Source organism: Octopus sinensis, linkage group LG4, assembly GCF_006345805.1.
Source record: "Octopus sinensis linkage group LG4, ASM634580v1, whole genome shotgun sequence".
NCBI lineage: Eukaryota > Metazoa > Mollusca > Cephalopoda > Octopoda > Octopodidae > Octopus > Octopus sinensis.
In genome coordinates this window covers 4,881,933-4,905,121 of record NC_043000.1, presented here as the reverse complement: position 1 = coordinate 4,905,121, position 23,189 = coordinate 4,881,933, and the positions used below count along the sequence as shown (strand labels likewise).

At 39.7% G+C, this 23,189-nt stretch overlaps 1 protein-coding gene across 3 annotated transcripts in view; it reads left to right on the top strand.

Annotated features, from left to right (window-relative positions):
* LOC115210406 overlaps positions 1-23,189 on the top strand; it is a 129,698-nt gene that overhangs the window by 24 nt on the left and 106,485 nt on the right. For all 3 annotated transcript variants that reach the window (XR_004998600.1, XR_004998599.1, XM_036501721.1), the window contains exon 1: positions 1-32. This exon is cut by the window's left edge. The gene's annotated coding sequence lies outside the window, so the exon portion shown is untranslated. The remainder of the gene's footprint in view (positions 33-23,189) is intronic.

Sequence of the window (23,189 nt, the reverse complement as noted above, 5' to 3'; positions counted from 1 at the left end):
TTTCTTGCAGGTCTAGTGATTACGTAGAATGTGTAAGTATAAGCACGTGTCTAACTGCTTGCCAGTCTTATGTTTTTACAAGTATAAGCGACATTACGTTATCTACAGGAATTCTAACTCTACGATGCCAACCAAACCAACTAACCAATTAAAACCAATATACCACGATAATATTCGAAATACGAGGAAACTGGTTGTACTACAAAACAGCGGAAAGAGGTTCTAGAAAGAAGCTTCTCTCGGATTGTGAGAAATAGTAGCCAAATCTCACTCAAATGCCCTCCTCTGCTACTGTTTTAAGAGAAAAACAAGTTCTAAACAATGAAAGAAAGAAAAATGGAAGGGATGCAGTGTTACTTAACCATTTTTTCTTACCTATGTACGGACCCCTTTGATTCCTATTTTACTCGGGTGAACCCTCCACGTCATTCGATGTTAAAAAAAAAACTCTATTATATTTCTATAATGAAATATAATTAGAATTGTTTCAAAATAATTGTTAAAACATTTTGTGTATTGTAGAAGTATAACCAATTGATTGCAGATAAATTCTAGCAACAAAATTTTATATGGACTCTCAAAGGCCACATGGTCCCCGGTCAAGAACCACTGGTCCAAGTCAAAACCATTCTCAGTGTCTGCTTGCTCGTGATGGGCCTGCTGCGCTGGGGTTAACCAACGACAAATATAGCAGATGGATATTTGTTTATAATGTATGAAGAAGGGTCTAATTTACAGTTTCTATTAAGAATTACTTCGAAGTCTATTGTTTTTCTTTCAAATTCGCTAATCATTAGTAATTAATACAAAATAAATTGATTCGCCTTTGTTTTTAGTTAAATATATTTTTACGGCTAATTTTACACGTAGTGTGTATAAAGTCACTATTTACATCAATGTGTGTAAAACATACTGTTGAATCCAAGGAAACTTGTGATACCGTCTAGTCCCAGCTCGGGCCAGCTCGTCAAAGCCTTTCCAGGCGTGACCGCCAGTAAAAGAGAAGCAGGGGCATTATTTTATTGGCAAGGTCAGATAACCCTACAAAAGGCTTTAGTATTAGACATGTGTCAGTCCGATTGTATACAAAAGATCGCTCAAAATCTAGCTGTTTTGGCGAACCGTTAACACATGGGGACAGACACATGCGAGTGTAAACTGTTAGCAGAAGTACGGATATACACAACATACGCACGCTAATGGAAGCTGTGCTCCGGGCTTGCAGGACATAAACATAGTAGCATGCTGTCACACAATGGAAAATATTTTATTGGTGGCATTTCTACATAACGTACAAACATGTATAAAGACAAGTGGAGGTAGTAATAGCATTAGGAAATGAGGTAGAAGAGTTCAATTCAGCCCAAACAGGAAAATAGTCTGTGGGCGGATATGATACGGTTGTTCCTTGTGTCTTCTGGAATGTGATTCCATGTGGTGGATAAAAGTGCTGGTTACGGAGGCGTGATTAATGGACGAACCGGGTTTCTTCAAATTGTGAGCGCTAACGCTCACTTTGAAGTCGTGGCATCTCTAAGGAGAGATTGGGCAAGACGTGCGACCGCCCCTTTGGTGCACATTCTTTGAAAGAGGCAATTTTTAAAGACCATGTTTTAACTTCGTCTTTCCCTGGAGTCGAAAAATATAATTTCATTCGTTTATTATTCATCATTTCCCCCCTCTTTGTCATATGTCCTTGGAAGAACTTTCTTCATTCGTTCCTCTGTCCAGTCAACTCTCCCGATGTTTCGAATTGTGTACTCCGTCTTCTTTGTTGCGTTGGTGGTCGCCTGCCACCTTGGGAACCAAAACACTGTGACGTCATAACCTGCTCTCCATCGTCGAACGATCTCGTGGTGTTTAGCATCTTCCTCATTTATTTATTAATTTTTTTTAATTCTCATGTCACAAACCACAACACAAAATCAGATATATGAGGTTTCGCAATTAATGACGCTTGCTGAAACGTGAAATTAATGAAAGTAGAAGAAATACATTTATGTACAGTTGCAAATGAAATGTTTCGCGTGATGTGAAAGAAAGAGAAATGAGCATGCATTTCCGCAATTCGTTCGTTGATAATTGAAAGTCAACGATGAACCAAAGATCATTGCCCTAAATAAATTATTATAATAAAGTCTTGTCACGTGTCGATACAATCTATGGTGACATAAACACATAATTGCTTCAAGAACTCCTGGTACGACACAGCCACCTCAAAAACCATCCGCTTAGAATTTATGATCATTCTAGTAGGAAGGTTATTGTCCAGTTTATATGACAAATACTTAAGTTACTTTTAAGTTTTATTATGAGGATATTATAAGGCAGCGAGCTGGCAGAATTGTTAGCACGCCGGGCAAAATGCTTAGCAGCATTTCGTTTGTGCTTACATTCTGAGTTCGAATTCCGCCGAAGTCGACCTTGCTTTTCAATCATTCGAGGTCGATAAAATAAGTACCAGTTGAGAACTGCGGTCGATGTAATCGACTTAACCGCTTTCCCTGAAGTTGCTGGCTTTGTGTTAAAATTTGAAACAATTATAAAGATGTGGTATCATGATTCGTGTTAAGATTGCTTAGAAATCTTAACACAATATTAGGTGTGTGTGTGTGTGAGGAATGCCAAGGAAAAAAACAAATAAGAAAGTATCTGGGTTGGAGAGAAAGATGAAAGAAACTGCAGACGAAGAAAACGAGTTATCAAAATATCGAGTGATTCGGCATGCCGATTGCGTATGCTGCGCCAGTGAAGGGCCCCCTCTGAATGCTTGCTACCTATTTTCAGCGCCCACAAAACGGAGACGTTGCTTAGGCTAAGATGTTTGAACCGGTGACGGAATCCTCTTAAGACTTGCTCGTACTTAATTCCAATCCAAGGCTGGTGTCACCGCCCTGGCTTTTGTGGCAATAAAGACAGTGAAATCGGAACCTTTGTTTCATGTTCTTTGGACGAAGATAGCACAGCAAGACTGTGCAATCATTCATATATACGAAACATGGTGATGCACACGTTTTATGAAACACTTGATCTCGTCCCTTGTCATCCATATCTTAACGATAATTTTGACAGTTTTCCAAAAGATGTTGCTTAGACGTCATTGTAGTATAACTTGCAACAAGAAACAAGTTAAAAGTGGATGTCGCTGGTTTCCATATCAAGGCTCAAGCAGTAAGCTTTGCTTTGTTTGTTATTTTCATCAAATCGGTTGGATAAAAACGTAGCTCAAATTAGCTACATACAAAATTGTTAAAGCAGAGGAAAAAAAAATAGTGAAACCCACAAAAATTCCACAGCAAATTTCATTTGTTTAATGACAGAAGAATTATGTTTCGCCTCGTAACAGCAAACAGAAAAGAATTGGAGAAAAATCGCATGATTCTGCCCCACATTAAATATACTGTTCTGTATTTGGGACAAATGCATTGGTATCTTGTGGTTATCACGCAAATCAAAATGCGGGATCGTCAAGTAGAAATGAAAACAGTATCGTTTGTGGAGAGACTTATCAATTTACGTTTTACAAAAACAATCGCATTACTGAAGCAGCATTTATTAGTGAATGATTGAAGCACAACATATTGCCACGATGACAAAGAAGAAGAATCTGAAGCTGAAATCAAAGTGGCTGAGTAGTTCGCAGTAAAGGCGTGGATGTTTAGTTAAGAAGTTTGTTTCTGAAACACATGCTTTCGGATTCAGTTCTACTCTGTGGTGCCTTGGGCAAGTGTTTTTTTTTTACTATAGCCCCGAGACGACGGAAAAGCCTTCTGAATGGATTTAGTGGACAAAAACTATGATACTTATCGTATATAGATATACATGTGTGTGTGTGTACATATAAGACGTTGCTACAGCATGGCCGCACTCAAATAACTGAAGCAAATAAAAGAATATAAATATGTGTGTGTGTATGTGTATACATATATGTATATGTGTATATATATAAATATATATATATGTGTGTGTGTGTGTGTATGTATATGTATATGCTTATGTATATGTGTGTGCGTGTATGTATATATATATATATATATATATATATATATATATATATATATATACATGTATATATATATGTATGCCAGTTATTGAAGGGCTAAAGTATGGTAGAGCAACAAGCGCAGATATGCGGTTGATGAGATTGAAAGCTGCCCCGCATTATCTCAGACTGGGTGGGAGTAGCTGGGAAGAAAATAAGAGTTAATGGTGACTGGATGTCAGAGCATTTCCATACAGAAGAAGATGGACATAAAAAGGATCCAGACTGTGGATCAGGGGGCAAGTTTCAGTATTCGTGTATAACGTTGGGACGTCTATTCATTATAACATGGGGGTTTAGGAGAGTTTAGGAAGAAATATTTAACCTCCAACCAAGGATTAGGGAAGTTATTTCGAATGCATTCATTTATAGATTGTTGTACACATAATTCAAATTCGGGTTTAATTGATCAATTATCCTGCAGTACTCAAACAAGTGGGTTTTTTTTTATTATTTAAAATGCTTTTTGTTTTGTTTTTGGAACTTGCGAAAGCGCTTGTGCTTTTATCTTTTACTTGTTTCAGTCGTTGGACTGCGGCCATGCTGGGATACTGTCTTCATGGTTTTAAGTCGAACAAGTCGACCCCACTGTTTCTTTTGTTTTCTAATGAGTGAGACTTATTCTAACGGTCTCTTTTTGCCGAACCGCTAAGTTACGGGGACATAAACAAACCAGCACCGGTCGTCATGCGATGGTGAGGGCAAACGCAGACACGAAGAAAGACACACACACACACACACAAATGCGCGCGTGCGCGCACACACACATTCGACGGGCTTCTGTGCAACTTCTGTTTACCAGATTCACTCACAAAGCATTCGTAGGCCCGAAGCACTAGCCTAAGGTGTCGTGTGGTGGGATCGAACCCGGAAACCATGTGGTTCCGGAGTGACCCTCTTGACCACATAACCATACTTGTGCCTCTGCGCTTTCTTTATTAAAAACAAAATTATATCAACAAGTGTGCATATTGTCCCAAAAGCCAATATGAGAGGTTCTCTCATGGTATCTACCGCAGTATAGTTTGTTCTAACAGAACCACATTTAAGTGGGGATAAATATTACCGCTCTTAATTAAAATTTTTTTCTTTATTTTCTGGTGGTTTACTTCATTTTCCCGTACTATAATAACACAATGCAATCTTACCAGATCTTTCGCACAGACACTAAAAGAAACTGTGTTGTATTAGACAAGCGCCGAGAAAGTTTGCAGGAGAGACTGTCTTACCGGAGTTATCAGCAGTAACAGTTCTGCAAAGAATCCTGGACGCTGAGATAAAAATACAAAACTTTAAACTGTATTCCTAAACAGCCCGCTAAAGTCAAATGAATCCTCAGAATTCTTAGTTGTTCTTGTAGCCTGGAGTTTTATTACTAGACAAGGCTTTCAATGTATCCACATACACACACGTGTGTGTGTACATTATGTATATATACGTATGCATGTATATATATATATATATGTGTGTGTGTGTGTGTGTGTGTGTCTCTCTCTCTCTCTCTCATATATATATATATTATATATATATACACACATACATACATACACACACTCTGAAATGTGTTCTAGATCTGCTAATGCTCCACATGATTCAGCTTTTTAAAATAGATATGAAAATTATGCGAAATGTGTGAATTTCATTGCACACTGAGAACGAATCAACGAAGTGTTGGCTCGAAAATGTGATGATAATGACGATGACGATGACGATGATAGAGAACCACAAAATACTAGCAACACAATGAGTATAAAAGACAAAACTACTTCGGTTTCGGCCTGAATTATACAGGACATGACGAACGGGAGAAGACTTTTAATCGTGTTTCATGTTACGACCATACTTTGGGCGGCATAACCCATTTGTGTAACGAATTATTGTTTACAGCGATATATTCGGGTGCAGGTGGTTCGTCTGGAATTTCTAAGAGGAATTCGTGCGGGAACCGTTGGGATGTTATGCGGTCTTTTTCTTCCTTGATTCGTCTTGAAGAGAACTGGTTCCTTGAAATTACAGGGTGCGAAGATTTGATAGGTAAGGAAGGCAGCGAGCTGGCAGAACCGTTAGCACCCCGGGTACATTGCTTCGCGGCATTTCGTCCGTGTTTACGTTCTGAGTTCAAATGCCATCGGTTTTGACTTTGCCTTCCATCCTTTCGGAGTCGATAAAATAAATCCCAGTCGAGCACTGAGGTCGATGTAATTGACTTAACTGCTTCCCGGAACTGCTGGCTTTGTGCCAAAATTCGAAATGAATATTTGATAGGTTTACTGTTAAGTTTTACCGACTGACTTTAGACATAGCTATAAATAGAGCTAGAAAAAGAGATTCGAGCAATTTATTCAAAAAAATATAATGTAAGTAGATGAATAGATAAAAAAATATGTGTAATTTCCAAATATAATGTATTAGATCGAAAGCATTTTTGAAAAATAAAGAAAAGAAAAACAGAAAAAGAAATATAATATAAACAAAATAATTAATTTCTAGCAGACACATACTCAGACGTCATTCAGGATCAAACTGAAATCGTACAAGAGTTTCTTTCATTGAAAGAGATATTCAAAGGAAATAATTTTTCGCTAGCTGTGTGTTAAATTCAAGTGTAAAGCAACTTACAGACTGTCAACAGTTTCAATTCATGATTGCTAATGACATGTGTTCTCACTCTAACCTGTCCATGCGCGGACATTTTCTTCTAATCTTACCAGTAACCAGTGGAGGCGCAATGGCTCAGTGGTTAGGGCAGCGGACTCGCGGTTTCGATTCCCAGACCGGGCGTTGTGTTTATTGAGCGAAAACACCTAAAGCTCCACGAGGCTCCGGCAGGGGATGGTGGTGAACCCTGCTGTACTCTTTCACCACAACATTCTCTCACTCTTACTTCCTGTTTCTGTTGTACCTGTATTTCGAGGGGCCGGCCTTGTCACTCTCTGTGTCACGCTGAATATCCCCGAAAACTGCGTTAAGGGTACACGTGTCTGTGGAGTGCTCAGCCACTTACACGTTAATTTCACGAGCAGGCTGTTCCGTTGATCGGATCAACCGGAACCCTCGTCGTCGTAACCGACGGAGTGCTTACACCAGTAACCAGTGGGGGCGCATGACTTAGTGGTTGGGGTGTTGAATTCATGATCGTATGGTTGTGGTTTCGGTTCCTGGACCGGGTGATACGTTGTGTTCTTGAGAAAAATACTCAATTTCACGTTGTTCTAGTCTACTCTCTTTCTATTCTTTTACTTGTTTCAGTCATTTGACTGCGGCCATGCTGGAACACCGCCTTTAGTCGAGCAAATCGACTTATTCTTTGTAAGCCTAGTACTTATTCTATCGGTTTCTTTTGCCGAACCGCTTAGTTACGGGGACGTAGAACACCAGCATCGGTTGTCAAGCGATGTTGGGGGTGGGGGGAGACAAACACAGACACACACACATATATACATATACATATATGCGACGCGCTTCTTTCAGTTTCCGTCTACCGAATCCACTCACAAGGCTTTGGTCGGCCCGGTGCTATAGTAGAAGATACTTACCCAAGGTGCCTCGCAGTGGGACTGAACCCGGAACCATGTGGTTGGTAGAAATAATATGGTGAAGTCGCAACAGGCTTGACAAGCCGGCGTTGGAGGATGGACCTGGTTAAAAAAAAAACAAATATAGGGAAACTTCTGGACTGATGAGCCCTAGGCCTACCCTAGCGTTGGGTATTACTTTTTTTTAACCTTTAACCAGCTCAGCAGTTGCAGAACGACCCTTTAAGTCAATATCCCCAACCGTTTTTGCACCATGAACTGGATTCATGCAAGACAATTTTCCCACGGACTTGGGGAATCACGTGCATAAAAAAACAATAAAATGCATAGTATATAATTGAATTATTACTTATAGCATACCTATATAATGTAAAATTACTCTGCAACAATCAATAAAATAGAAATCAAATTAAGAAAATTTATTCTTCTCTATACGGCTCGTTATCGAATTACCCACGGTCCAATATTCTTTTCTACTCTAGGCACAAGGCCCGAAATTTTTGGGGAGTTGGCCAGTCGATTAGATCGACCCTAGTACGCAACTGGTACTTAATTTATCGACCCCCGAAAGGATGGAAGGCAAAGTCAGCCTCGACAGAATTTGAACCCAGAACGTAAAGACAGACGAAATACTGCTAAGTAATTCGCCCGACGTGCTAACGTTTCTGCCAGCTCGCCGCCTTACCCACGGTCCAATATTGATCCGCAGCTAGTTGGTTTAAGCGAATGAGGTACATAGACCTTACCTTTGTTCAAAGAATGATGATTAACTTCTTGGCTTAACTTTGTTCTTTACCGAGACTGCTGAGACAGATTGTTATAATTAAAAAAAAATGCAAGAATGAAACCTAAATGAAAAGAAGTTACTGTACTCTTTTACTTGTTTCAGTCATTTGACTGTGGCCATGCTGGAGCACCGCCTTTAGTCGAGCATATCGACCCCAGGACTTATTCTTTGTAAGCTTAATACTTATTCTATCGGTCTCTTTTGCCGAACCGCTTAGTTACGGGGATGTAAACACACCAGCATCGGTTGTCAAGCGATGTTTAGTGGGACAAACACAGACACACAACATTCACACACACACACACTTTATATGTATATATATATATATATATATATATTATATATATATATACGACGGGCTTCTTTCAGTTTCCGTTTACCAAATCCACTCACAAGGCTTTGGTCGGCTCGAGGCTATAGTAGAAGACACTTGCCCAAGGTGCCACGCAGTGGGACTGAACCGGTCGGTAAGCAAGCTACTTACCACACAGCCACTCCTACGCCTATGTAGTTCATACATTTTTCACGCTTTTTTTTTATCAGTTTAAGTTTAAAATATAAGATAGTCGTTTCATAATTTTGTTCTCAAACTCCATACTTGTTTTCAGACTTTCAGAGACCTTGTTTCATACGTTCTTGGTATTCATAAGTTTCAAATTACTCTGGCGGTTGCAAAAAAAAAAAATGGGTATGTGTATCATGTTATACATGGACACCAAGGACAAGGCAAGGGGTTATGTAGATTAGGCACATAAATCATACTTTCATTCAACAATGAGCAATGATTGACTTAGTCATATGTTCTGAGTAATATAAAGTTTTCCTTTCATAAATACCGAGTTACTCTGGTGGTTGGAAAAAAATTGAGAATTTGTGTCATATATGATGCACGGGCACCAGAAAAATATGTTCTGTGTATCACTTGTGATAGGCGAAGGGTTAAGAGGCTGAGGCATATAAATCGTACTTTCGTTGGTGATTTGTTCTTCATTGAAAGACAGTTGGCTACCCAGGTAGATTATAATAAAGAATGCCTAAATAAAAGCTAGATGAAAAAAATAATAATAAATAAAATTCTGTAGTTCATACACTTTTCATATTTTTCCCAGTTTACACTTAAAAAGTAGAATAATTAAGAAAATTATTTTAAAAACCTAAATAGATTTATGAGCTCACAGTAAAACTTTCTTTTGTTGTATCTTTGGAGGGTTATTGTGCCATTAAAACACGCACGGGCTCGATTTCACTTCTTTATTATTCGTCAGTTGGTAAGCTATTTAATCAACTAACTAATCGACTGTTTGATTAATCATTTGGTTAATAAATCAAATAGTTGTGTTTATTTTTTTGTATTGCTATAATTTTAAATACTAAACAGCCATTATGTATTTCCTTTAAAACCTTGTCTTGTATTTCGATTTTATATGCAAAACAAAAATGTAAGATTATTCTAAAATCGTCTGGTATGTGGTCTCCTTGCGCCTTTTGTTTCACCAACATTTGGTCCTGCAGTGTTTGCATGTGATGCAGTATATAATGTTGGTAGACTTGCTGTTGAGGGTTTTGTGTGTGATTTGGTATTGGGTACTGGGGTTTGGGATCCGGTGATAGTTGTGACGTTATTGATGTAGAGTCAAGTGTTACATCTTTGGCGAGGAACTCGAAAGTACCTAGTCGGATACTAGTGCGTTGGGATACTGAAGTGTGTTGGCCATGTGGTACGCAAGGAAGACATTCATTTACCTAAAACCCTCTTCTATAGCCAGTTTAGCTCTGGTGCCGGGCACCAAGGCCGCCCGCTGCTCCATTATAAGGACACTTAAAAGCTTGAATACCTGCAAGTGCTGTTGATACCCGAAGACACGGGTATCAATAGCACTGACTAGGGCTCAGAGGAGAAACTCTTAATACCTCCAACTTTGAAGCAACCTGGATCAATACCCTGAAGGAGAAAAGAACCCAGCGTAGAGTCGGGTCCAATTTACCCGCCAATGATGGAGGTCACAACTGCAACGTCTACGACTGGATCTGCAAATGTCTGCTAGGTCTGAATCCCTACGTAAGGTGACACCATGAAACATCGAACTAGGAGCACTGCGCACTGAGAGAGTCCAGTAACTTGATGTAGAATTAGGTGTTACATATTCGGAGAGGCACTTCAAAGTACCTGGTTGGATACTAATGTGTCCTAGGGAACTTCTGGCAAATAAGGTGCAGAGAATTTTCGTTTTGCTTTTTTTTTTGTTTGTTTTTAGAGAGAGGGGTGAGGGATAGTGGTGTAGGAGAGATGAAAATAGTTCTAGGATCAAAGAGTAGAACGTTGAAGTTGCGAAGAAGCGTGCTTTTACAGTGTGAGGCTGAAAGATAAATGGCAGTGGAACCCTGATATTTTGTGCGGGGAGCTGACAGAATCCTTAGCACGGTGGGCGAAATGCGTAGCCGTATTTCGTCTGCTGTTACGTTCTGAGTTCAAATTCCGCCAAGGTCGACTTTGCCTTTCATCCTTTCGGGGTCGATTAAATAAGTACCACTTACTCACTGGGGTCGATGTAATCGACTAAATCCGTTTGTCTGTCCGTGTTTGTCCCCTCTGTGTTTAGCCCCTTGTGGGTAGTAAGGAAATAGTTATTTTGTGTGCATGTAGAAGACAGGAGAGTGATGGTATGGCTTTGACCCGGTGAAGTGCAGAATCTACGGCTGGCTTTGGGTAGTCGCGATTAAAGAATGTGTACTCCATTTCTTCAGATTTGCACTGTTGAGCTTCGAATAAATGCTGCATAGTCAACAATATCGAAGGAATTGAGAAAATGGGGTGGCAGATTTAGGATTATCTGAGGTGAGACTAGGATTAGTGGAGATGTGGGTAGCATGTAGTGGACGGAGATTAGCTGATGGAGATTGCCGATAGTGACGGAGATGAAAGGAAAGTAACAGAGGTAACAATCGTCCGACATTTCTTTTGTGGTTGAGTTTTTTGTGTTGTTAAAATGGAGAAGGGTTTTATAGAAGTTTGTTGCAAAGCGTTTTCGCCCTCAGTGTGTGTCCCTCGGCATATCACAATTTATTATTTAAGCTTACCTCGATTCCTCTGTGGTGTTGTTTTGCCTTTATAATAAAATAAATATATACAAAGGAGTGGCTGTGTGGTAAGTAGCTTGCTTACCAACCACATGGTTCCGGGTTCAGTCCCACTGCGTGGCATCTTGGGCAAGTGTCTTCTGCTATAGCCCCAGGCCGACCAATGCCTTGTGAGTGGATTTGGTAGACGGAAACTGAAAGAAACCTGTCGTATATATATATATATGTGTGTGTGTGTTTGTGTGTCTGTGTTTGTTCCCCTAGCATTGCTTGATAACCGATGCTGGTGTGTTTACGTCCCCGTCACTTAGCGGTTCGGCAAAAAGAGACCGATAGAATAAGCACTGGGCTTACAAAAAGAATAAGTCCCGGGGTCGAGTTGCTCGACTAAAGGCGGTGCTCCAGCATGGCCGCAGTCAAATGACTGAAACAAGTAAAAGAGAGTAAAGAGTACAGTACTGTTTCTACTTCGCGGATTTTCACCTATCGCGGTGTGGGGGGGGGGGGAACTTAGCACCCGCGATAGTCGAGGGCTTACTGTATATGCGTGTTTGTATTGCACAATCGGAGTGTACCTGTTGCTAAACGAACCGCATAAACCCCTACGTCTGATAATTTGTCATTTTTACACCATCCGTCCATCCACATACATGCATGCTTACATACACTTGCACATACATACACACATACACAGACATATGCACGAATACACATTGACATACACATATATATATATATATATATATATATATATATATATATATATATATATACCAACACACATACACCACAAGCCACCGAGTTGTTGATTGATATTCCTTCCAGCTAATCCTTCTCCCGTCTTTTTCCGCCGACTTCGTTTTCCATTTTTAACCTGGCCTCTTTTCGCTCTCATCGTTGTAAATAAACACGAGAAACAAACGTAAACACGAATTTTTTTTAGCACCATTCACTCTCGTTTATGTCATTTTTCAAAAGATTGTTTTACATCTCAGACGGTCTTGGTTTTTTGTTCTTTCGATTTTCAATATATTGTTTGTGTGTGCTTTGATCTTTACCACTACCACCACCACCGCGACCATCATTATTATCGTTATGAAAATATTACCACCATCAACAACACCGCCGCAGCAACGCCATCAAGGAGCTCCTTATACTTGCTAGAAACAGAAGCCAAATCTTCATGAAACCATCTTCATTACCTATTTCTTTACTGTCCACAAGGGGCTACACACAGAGGGGACAGACAAGGACAGACAAACGGATTAAATCGATTATATCGACCCCAGTGCGTAACTGGTACTTATTTAATCGACCCCGAAAGGATGAAAGACAAAGTTGACCTCGGCGGAATTTGAACTCAGAACGTAGCGGCAGACGAAATACCGCAAAGCATTTCGCCCGGCGTGCTAACGTTTCTGCCAGCTCGCACCACAGCAATACCGCTAGGAAGCTCCTTATACTTGCTAGAAATAGAAGCTAAATCTTCATGAAACCAAACCCTATCTTGGCAAAAGGTCACATTGGATAATGTGATGATGTATTCCTTGACATACAAAAAAAAAAAAACGAAGTGGTCATGGTTGGAATGCCTTTGATCATAAATTCACTTAGCCTTGGCTATCTGAGCTAAACACCATCAACAACAATCAACAAAAGAACCTCTGCATGATTGCTCAACCTTCCTTTAACCCTTGACCTTATGCTTGTTCCAGTCATTGGATTGCAGCCATGCATGGTTACCACCTTGAAGGTTTAAGTCCAGTATTTCTCAGCTATTTTTTACCGATGGACCCCTTTGATCCCTATTTTATTCAGATGGGCATTTGATGGTTAACCCTTTAGCATTCAGATTATTTTGATAAAAGTTATGCTTATTTGTTCTTTTATTCCTTTACTTGTTTCACTCATTTGACTGCGGACTTATTCTTTGTAAGCCTAGTACTTATGCTATCATTCTCTTTTGCTGAACTGCTAAGTTACAGGGACGTAAACAGCATCGGTTGTCAAGCAATGTTGGGGGGACAAACACAGACACACAAACATATACACACACACACACACACACATATATATATATATATACGTATGTATATACGACGGGCTTCTTTCAGTTTCCGTCTACCAAATCCACTCACAAAGCTTTGGTTGGCCCGAGGCTATAGTAGAAGACACTTGCTCAAGGTACCACGCAGTGCGACTGAACCCGGAACCATGTGGTTCGTAAGCTACTTACCACACAGCTACTCCTACACCTATATATGTCATCATTATTTTAACATCTACTTTTCCATTCTTGCATGGGTCAGAGGCAGGCTTTTTTTTCAATTTCCAACTATCTCAGGTTCCACCTACCACTCATCAGGCTTTGGTCATCTTAGGACTATAGTAGAAGACACTTGCTCAAGGTGCTGTGCAGTGGGACTGAACTCAAGACCTGTTAAGAAAATGGAACTAAATCATCCTCAAATTACCACCAATCATGTCTTGTAGTTTTTAGACATAGCTAAAAAGATGTGATGGCCACAGCTGAAATCGGTGATGCTTTTTTATGTTTTTGTAGCTGTCTGCGCAATCCGATCATGGACATTGCCAGCCTCCTCTGGACCCTGTGCCAGTGGCACGTAAAAAGCACCCACTTCGCTCACGGAGTGGTTGGCATTAGGAAGGGCATCCAGCTGTAGAAACACTGCCAGATCAGACTGGGGCCTGGTGCAGCCTCCTGGCTTCCCGGAACCCAGTCGAACCATTCAACCCATGCTAGCATGGAAAGCAGATGTTTGATGATGATGATGATGATTGTATATATATATATCACGTGATATAAGTATAGATTACATCTTACAGCTGTTTCGGCCATGTAGATAAGTATGTCTCATTTTACCAATATTAGCCTTATATGGTAGGTCAATATATAGATATAAATGAGACATTTACAAAAATATCATAAGGCCTCTTCGGAGATATACATATACATATGAGTGCATATACTCACACTCCTATACATATAAAAATATACATATACATAATAATGTAAATAAATAATATAAATTAGTAAACATATATATGTTCCACATTCAATGTTTCAGTTTTCAACTTAATATTGAAAAGTTAATTTGGTAGACGAAAATTGAAAGAAGTCCGTCGTATATATATATACATATATATATATATATATAAAGTTAATCCAAACATGAAAGCACAAAAAGCAAAACAACGCGAGGACATGGAACAAATATAATATTATTGGATGCTCAGGAAAGAAGGTGATCACGTGACCGACCAGACCATCAGATGTTGTTACACATCGCTGGTCACAATGCGTTCACATTGTTTTAGCCTTTGAATGACGCCAACCCGCTGGCTAAGTGAGTAGGCCAACAGATGAAAGAGTGAGAGAAAGAGTACAGCAGGGATCACCACCCCCTGCCGAAGCGTCGTGGAGCTTTTAGGTGTTTTCGCTCAATAAACACACACAACGCCCGGTCTGAGAATCAAAACCGCGATCCTACAACCGCGAGTCCGCTACCCTAACCACTGGGCCATTGCGCCTCCACATATATATATATATAAGGAACAATATATTACCACATTAGCATTTTATTAGGTTCTATGCTCATATTTTGTTCCACATGGTGTACCATATTTTCTTTGGAGTTTTTGTTTCCCTCTTTACCTTCCCAGACACTTTACGTGGCATTCTTGAAACATTTATAATCGCTTGTAAATTTACTTTAATTACACTCGATAGATGAATTACGAAAATTTATTCTAATGAGTGCATGTGTGTTTCACTGTACACACACACACACACACACACATATGTATGATCAAACAGACTCTAAAGAGGCTGGTGTTTGTCTGTGTGAAGGAAACTTATACAATACAGCCCTCCTTGTTCCATTCCTCTATCTTTCTTCTTTCTTGCGCCATTATTCCTACCATTTCTTGTTCACATTTGAAGTTCATTCGGTCCTACATTCCTCATCAGTTGCAGCTGGTTTTCTTTTTCTCTTTTGGTAACTTAGACAATGTAAAAACTCTGATGTCTCTCATTAATTTTTCTTCTTTTAACTTTCCCCCCCCCTGGAGCACTCTGTCCACTTCTTGTGGCAAGTTCACCGTATGTTTTTTATTGATTGACTTTATGTTAGTTAGTTTGTTAGTTAGTTAATTTGGCTCAAAAGCAAATAGCAAGGCCATGTAGGGGGACATGGAGTTAAGTACAGGGTGGTGTTCATGTAAAGAGTTCAGGCCACTTGAGGTCAAGGGAGGCTTTGAACAAAGCGGTCGTCGGCATCTTCACCATCTCGTCTGGCAGTTTGTTCCATGGATCCGCAACCCGGACGGAGAAAGCTCCTCTCCTTCGATTGAGATGAAATCGTCGCAGGTAGAGCTTTTCGGAATGACCCCGCAGCCGACGCTCTGGAGCAGGAGTAAAGAACAGCTCTTTCGAGAGGTTACACTTTCCGCTTATGATGTTGTGGGCGAGAATGAGATCACCACGGTGGCGGCGTTTTTCTAGAGAATAAAGGTCGAGCGTCCTCAGCCTTTCTTCATAGGAAAAATTTTTGAGACCATGAACCATGCAGGTAGCCAGCCTCTGGACTCTTTCGAGATGCTGTATGTTTTTGAGGAGATAAATATAAAGATACACACACGCACATGCACACATATAAAATTAATATAAACAGCAGTTTGCAATTTTTCACCAAAAAGGAGAATTACAAATGTCACTAAATGTGGCTAGGGTGTTAGGAAACACCTACATTGCTAGAAATAAGAGCTAAACCATTTTAATGCTGTAGTTAATGCACATGAATGAAAACATACATTAACAGGGCCCATAATCATCTGAAAAGTGCCGATTGAGAATTCTTGATATTGATGCACCAGTTCCAGCATATGTGTGTGTGTGTGTGTGTGTGTGATGACATTGGCAGGTAACGCATTTAAAATGATGAAGGTATACTCACCAACAATATGGAGGATAAGAAAATAGCATGGAAGTACTATTATGTGAGGCTGCTTAAACTGGAGAATGCATGAGATAAAGAGGGGCTGCCTCATGCTAACCATGCTGAGGGACCAGCAATTCAAATCGAGTGTAGCATGGTAGATAAAGTGACAAAGAGTCATGAAGAGAGGAAAAGCAGTGGGTCTATCATGGATAGGTGAGGAGATGCTCAAAATATCTGGTGAGCCAGGATACATACTCTTTTTACTCTTTTACTTGTTTCAGTCATTTGACTGCGGCCATGCTGGAGCACCACCTTTAGTCGAGCAAATCGACCCCGGGACTTATTCTTTGTAAGCCCAGGACTTATTCTATCGGTCTCTTTTGCCGAACCGCTAAGTGACGGGGACGTAAACACACCAGCATCGGTTGTCAAGCAATGCTAGGTGGGGCAAACACAGACACACAAACACACACACACACATATATATATATATACATATATATACGACAGGCTTCTTTCAGTTTCCGTCTACCAAATCCACTCACAAGGCATTGGTCGGTCGGGGCTATAGCAGAAGACACTTGTCCAAGATGCCACGCAGTGGGACTGAACCCGGAACCATGTGGTTGGTTAGCAAGCTACTTACCACACAGCCACTCCTGCACCAGGATACATGATTACATCCTGGATAATTCATGAAGTTAGACAAGGTGTCTGGCGCAAAGGTATCATCATACACTGCTACAAAGGCAAAGGTCTTATAGAGAGAAAATTGTATAAAAATCAAAGTTCTGGATCAGCTTATGATGGCATGATGAGAGTCATAGCTCAATTGATCTTTGACAGAGTAGACCTGGATGAAATGCAGTTTGGTTTTATGTATGGATGAGGTGCCATGGACATAGTCTTCTTAAGAAGGCAACTGTAGGAGAAATAGTTGGTTAAGAATAATCTAGTATTCCTGGCCTTTGTTGATTTTGAGAAGATGCTTTAAGAATAAAATATTCAGTAACTTGGTGGTCACTAAGGAAACCAAATGTTGACAAATGGCTTGTAAGGGCTGTATTAGCCATGTATAAAGATGCAGTGAGTAAAGTGTGAGCCAGTAGTGGTTTCAGTGTCAAATTTGACATGCGGGTCAGAGTCCGTCAAGGTTCAACCCTCAGTCTTCTTCTGTTCTTCATAGTCCTAATAGCCATCACAGAGGAGTTTAAAACAGGCTGTCCATAGGGACTCCTATATACTGATTATCTAGTTCTAATAATTGAATGTATTGAGGAATTAGAGAGGAAGTTCAATGCATGGAAGCTAAACCTAGAATGAAAAGGCTTCACTATAAAGGAAGGAAGTAGATATAAAATCCATACACTGTAAACTAGGGGCACAGAAGAGGTGTACTGGAATCACAAGCAGACTAATGGAGAAAGCAAGATTCATATGTGACAGATGCATTGGGGCAGTATCTTCTATAAGCACATCAGAAATAGATTCTCTTGCACGTATGGATGACTCACTAAAAGTAAATGATAGCTTTTGTTATCTAGAAGATGTATTTAGCAAAAGAGGTGGTTGTTCTGAAAGCATAGTAGCCTGGGTAAGAAACTGGCATTCTGTTGGTTACGACATCAAGGGTTCCAGGTGATCCGATCTATGGAACAGCCTGCTTGTGGAATTAACATACGAGTGACTGTGCACTCCACAGACATGCATACCCTTAACATAGTTCTCAGGGAGATTCAGTGTGACACAGAATGTGAGAAGGCTGGCCCTTTGAAATAAAGGTCCTACTCATTTTTGCCAGCTGAGTGGACTGGCGCAATGTGAAATAAAGTGCCTTGCTCAAGAACACAATGCATCACTGGGAATTGAACTCATGACCTTACAATTTTGGGCCAAATACCTTAATCACTAAACCATGAGCAGGGACAGATTGAAAAACGTTCAGGGATCTTCTTTCGCTGTTTACAACAAAGGTCTTTCCCCTCAGAGTGAAGGGTAAATCGTATGATACTGATGTGAAAACCGCTGTTTCATACTTTAGCCTTTCATCTTCTAGCATAAAGCTGCTTCCCTCTCTACTGCAGTCCCACTCAGTCAAATTGGCCTTGAATGCAGAGGGCTTGAGAAGACTTGAAAGAAATGAAGCATGCAAGCCCTACTGAATGTGAAATGTAAGTGTGAATGAATGACAAAGTACAAATGCATCTAGAGAAAAACTGAGCACAAGTGGAATCAGATACAGTATGTAAGGAAGAAGACAGTGTTGGTATGGACATGTGATGCATATGGATGAAGATAGCTGCGTAAATTTAAGATGATGACTTAATATGGATGGAACTTGCAGAAGTGGGAGATCTGGGAAAACAAGGGACAAAGTGGTGAAGGTTGATCTCAAGACTTCAAAACCTCACAGGTGAAGTGGTAAAGGATTGGAATAACCTGTGATGTGATTCTTGAGAACACCTGCCCACCTTGATGAAACTGCATTCTGGAAGCACAGTTCTTACCCAATTTCCTCCTTAAGACATTCTCACCCCCAATCAACTCTCTAAATGCACTATTTAGCTGCTAAATGTGATTCTTAATACTGTTTTCTCCACCCACATTTTGTATTGATCACCTTCTGAGCCACTAAATTGTCTCTCCTCCACCACCATGTCTTCCTTAACCCTCCACTTTAACTGCCTTGCATTATTACAACCTCCCCAACCACATGTCATCTCCCCCTGCCTACTGTACCATTATTATTATTACTATTCTACTACCCTTCACCCTCTTCCCAGTCCCCTTTCTGCACTGTCAGTCATTTCATCTTTCCTACCTCCCTTTGATTCACCTACCATTGGTCACTCCTCATCCACCAATTTCTACAGTTGTCACCTACTCTTCCCTACCTTCTCTACTTATCATCCCTCAACACTTGTTCTTCATAATAGTCACCCTGTCACCAATTTTCCATCTCTAACCATCTCTCATATACACACTTGCAACCTCTACCCACCCACATATCCATAGTACTTCTTATTCCCTCTTACTTCTAGCTTGATGGTCTACTCTGACACCTCATCACCACTATTTTTACATCCTTTCAGCTATACTGTGGCCATTCCCATCCTCTTTTTTATACTGTAAGAAGCCATGTAATTCCTCTACAGAAAGAAACCTGTTCTGCCCAGGCTTTTACTTTCATAGTTGAATCTTCCATCTCCTGGCATAAAGCTGCTTCCCTCTCGACTACAGTCCCACTTGGTCAATGCAGATCTTAGTCTTCCGTGCTGCACGATGACCTCATTAATGCTGATGTTGCAAAAGTAGCACCCAGTACACTCTGTGAGGTGGCTGGTGTTAGGAAGAGCATCCAGCTGTATAAAGCATGCCAGGGTAGACACTGGAGCACAATGATGCAGCTTTTAAACTCATCAAATCTTTGTCAAACCGTCTAACCCACTCCAGCACAAAACACGGACGTTAAATTGATGGTGATGATGATGATGATTGACATGTATGTTTGTGCGTGCGCGCACGTGTGTGTGTGTGTGTGTGTGTGTGTATTTATATACGAGCGGTTGCTGGAAAGTTCTAGGCTTTAAGGGTATCACAAAAAGCCTGGTTGGAGGCTTAACTTTCGATGTACTGCTGAAGGAATGCTGCAATAAGTGTGTGAATCTGAGAGAAGAATATGTTGAATAAAATCCTATATTTTCCTTTTTCTTCTGTTTTACTCAAAGCCAGGAACTTTTCAGCATCTCCTCATGTACATATATATATATATATATGTATATATATATATATATAAACACACACATACATATATACATTCATACATATGTAGATACATACATATATACATATTTGTAAAAATCAAAGAAAATGATGGCTGTGTGGTAAGTAGCTTGCTAACCAACCACATGGTTCCGGGTTCAGTCCCACTGCGTGGCATCTTGGGCAAGTGTCTTCTGCTATAGCCTCGGGCCGACCAATGCCTTGTGAGTGGATTTGGTAGACGGAAACTGAAAGAAGCCTGTCGTATATATGTATATATATATATGTGTGTTTGTGTGTCTGTGTTTGTACTCCTAGCATTGCTTGACAACTGATGCTGGTGTGTTTACGTCCCCGTCACTTAGCGGTTTGGCAAAAGAGAGTGATAGAATAAGTACCGGGCTTACAAAGAATAAGTCCCGTGGTCGATTTGATCGACTAAAGGCAGTGCTCCAGCATGGCCGCAGTCAAAATGACTGAAACAAGTAAAAGAGTAAAAGAGAGAGAGAGAGAGTGATGTGAAGGAATGCAAAGAGCATGTTTTGTGTGTGTGTGTTTGTTTGTTTGTGTTGCTATTATCAAAGTATTAGAGAATTGCTAATTTTGGGAAAGTATTTCAGGCTGAAGTGTGAAGTGCTATTGCTGCTGTTTCTGTTCAAACCAGTCGTATTAGGAACTTGATATTTATCACATATGAAGCATGTTGAGGGAGAGAGAAAATAGAAAGAAAAAGATAAACAACTCTTTATTGTTTTATTTGTGTTTATTTATTTGTCTGTTTTTCATTTTCGATGCTGTGTTGCTTTGCGACTGTTTACATCTTATTCTTGCGCTCCTTTAAGCACCGACATCCACTCAGACAATTCATACATACATGTGTCCATAAACCCATACATGCTTTTGCATACTCACACTCTCACACATACATACACATATGTGTATGCACACAAGTATAGAAATTTCATACAAAGACTACTTAACCAGTAGTGAGTCTAGATTGTTGAAGAATACAGGTGGGCGTTAGCAGCAGCTGTAAAGAATCCATAAGCCAAATGAAAGTTATTGTATTGCAGTTGCTAATCCTTAGTATTTCACTACCATCTAAATCTGAAGGTGGCTAGGCTGCCAGTCTCTGCTTAAAGTACAAGTTGTTTAAATAAGAATTTTTTAATATTTCTGATAAATAGATTCTAGTGCCAAACGAACGTGCCTGAAGGAAATCAATATTTTTGATAAATTATTTTTGTCTGTGATTCTTTATTTGTGAAAAGCAATCAGAGAGGTAAATTCTTTTACAGAAAAATACCAGGTGAAACCCAGCAATTGCTAATGTGGAAATAATTTGCTTTTAGATATGATGAACATATTTTTCTCAATTCTGGTGCATAAACATCTTGTAGTGCTATTTTTAATATAGCCATCTATGTATCCTATTTAACATATATATACTGCTCAGAGGCATGAGACTTTGGTTTTCATAAATCCTTATTTATATGCTATTTTAATTTAATGCTGTTTTAATTGCATGTACTGAGATTTTATTCAGTTCAGCGACTATTTGCAATATCAGTGAATGTTTATTCACTGTTTCCTATATACTGTAGGGGACAGATTTCATCTACACATGTCATTAGTGAGTTCACATCATTGACAGGGCCTGAGAGGGCCAAAAGATAACTGGTGTTCTCTTGTGTCACTGATGGAATGATTTTTGATTTCAATCTTGTATGTATTGTGTTTTTAATGCAGCATTTCAATGAAGAGATTTTCACTGATGAAAACCGCAGCAGCAGGGATTGCTATTTTACTTTAACGCTGTTTCAACTGCATACATCAAGTTTTATAAACAAAATTTAAGGATTGCTCTTATTGTTTTTGTATTCTTTATGTTATTGTTGGTTTTAACCCTTTTATTGTGGAAATCAGATATATCCACTCAAGATTTCATTATTTTGCTCAGCAAAAAGCAGTTTTATTCACCAATCTGTTTTTTGCTAAGGAATGTTATGTGTGAAATTATTTTCTGTTGAGATATGTCAAATTCTTTGAGGCAACATGACTTGCAGAAAATACCAATTCTATTTTTTGATATATATTTAACCTGATGGTATTAGTGGCAAGGATTGGGCTTTTGATTTCAAGAGAGCTTTGAGGAATTTCATTAGAATGCTTCCATGTTCTCTGTTCCAGGCCTTATGAAAGGCTTTGCCATAATAATCCAAGCTAACAAAAAGAGAAACTTGTAACAGTTGTTTGATTTGTTAGAAATAGCAGCCAAATTTCCTTCAAATCAGCCTACCATCTTAATGAAAGGAAGACCTATTGGATAACATAATCTGAGATAGCTGACCTGGGCTTAAACAACAACACCAACAAAAAAGTGATGAAGCCTTAAACATAAAGAAATATAACTGATGTTAAATTAGGGGAAAACTGGCAAAATATTTTTAGGTTACATAGACTTATAAATAACATGCAAGCCAGGTTTGATCTAAGCCACTTTGGGTGTGCTTTTCACTTATCAAGAGATTTCTATTGCTTGGGTCTCTTCATGATTAGAGGAAAGGCAAGGTCAGTACATTTGAGAAAGACATTGAAGTTTAGCGGGGTTTTTGAGGGAGTCAACAACACTGAACTTAAATGCCTAGGCTTGACAAATAGCTTTTGACTCCTTAAGTTAATCCATCCTTGTAAACAGGTATTGTATTTTTTTATGTTCTGTCAGGTGTGTGGCTGTGTGGTTAAGCAGCTTGCTTCCCAACTCCATGCTTTCAGGTTCAGTCTCACAAGACTGCTTTGAGCTGAGTGGCTGACCAAAGCCTTGTGAGTGGATTTGGTACATGGAAAGTAAAAGATGTCCATCGTGTATGTGTGTGTGTGTGTGTGTGTGTGTGTGTTTGTGTATGAGTGTGTGTGTGTGTGTGTGTGTGTTTGTGTGTGTTTGTGTATGAGTGTGTGTTTGTGTGTGTGTGTTTGTGTGTACTCTTGTCTTGACATTACATGATGGCTGTAAATGAGCTTCA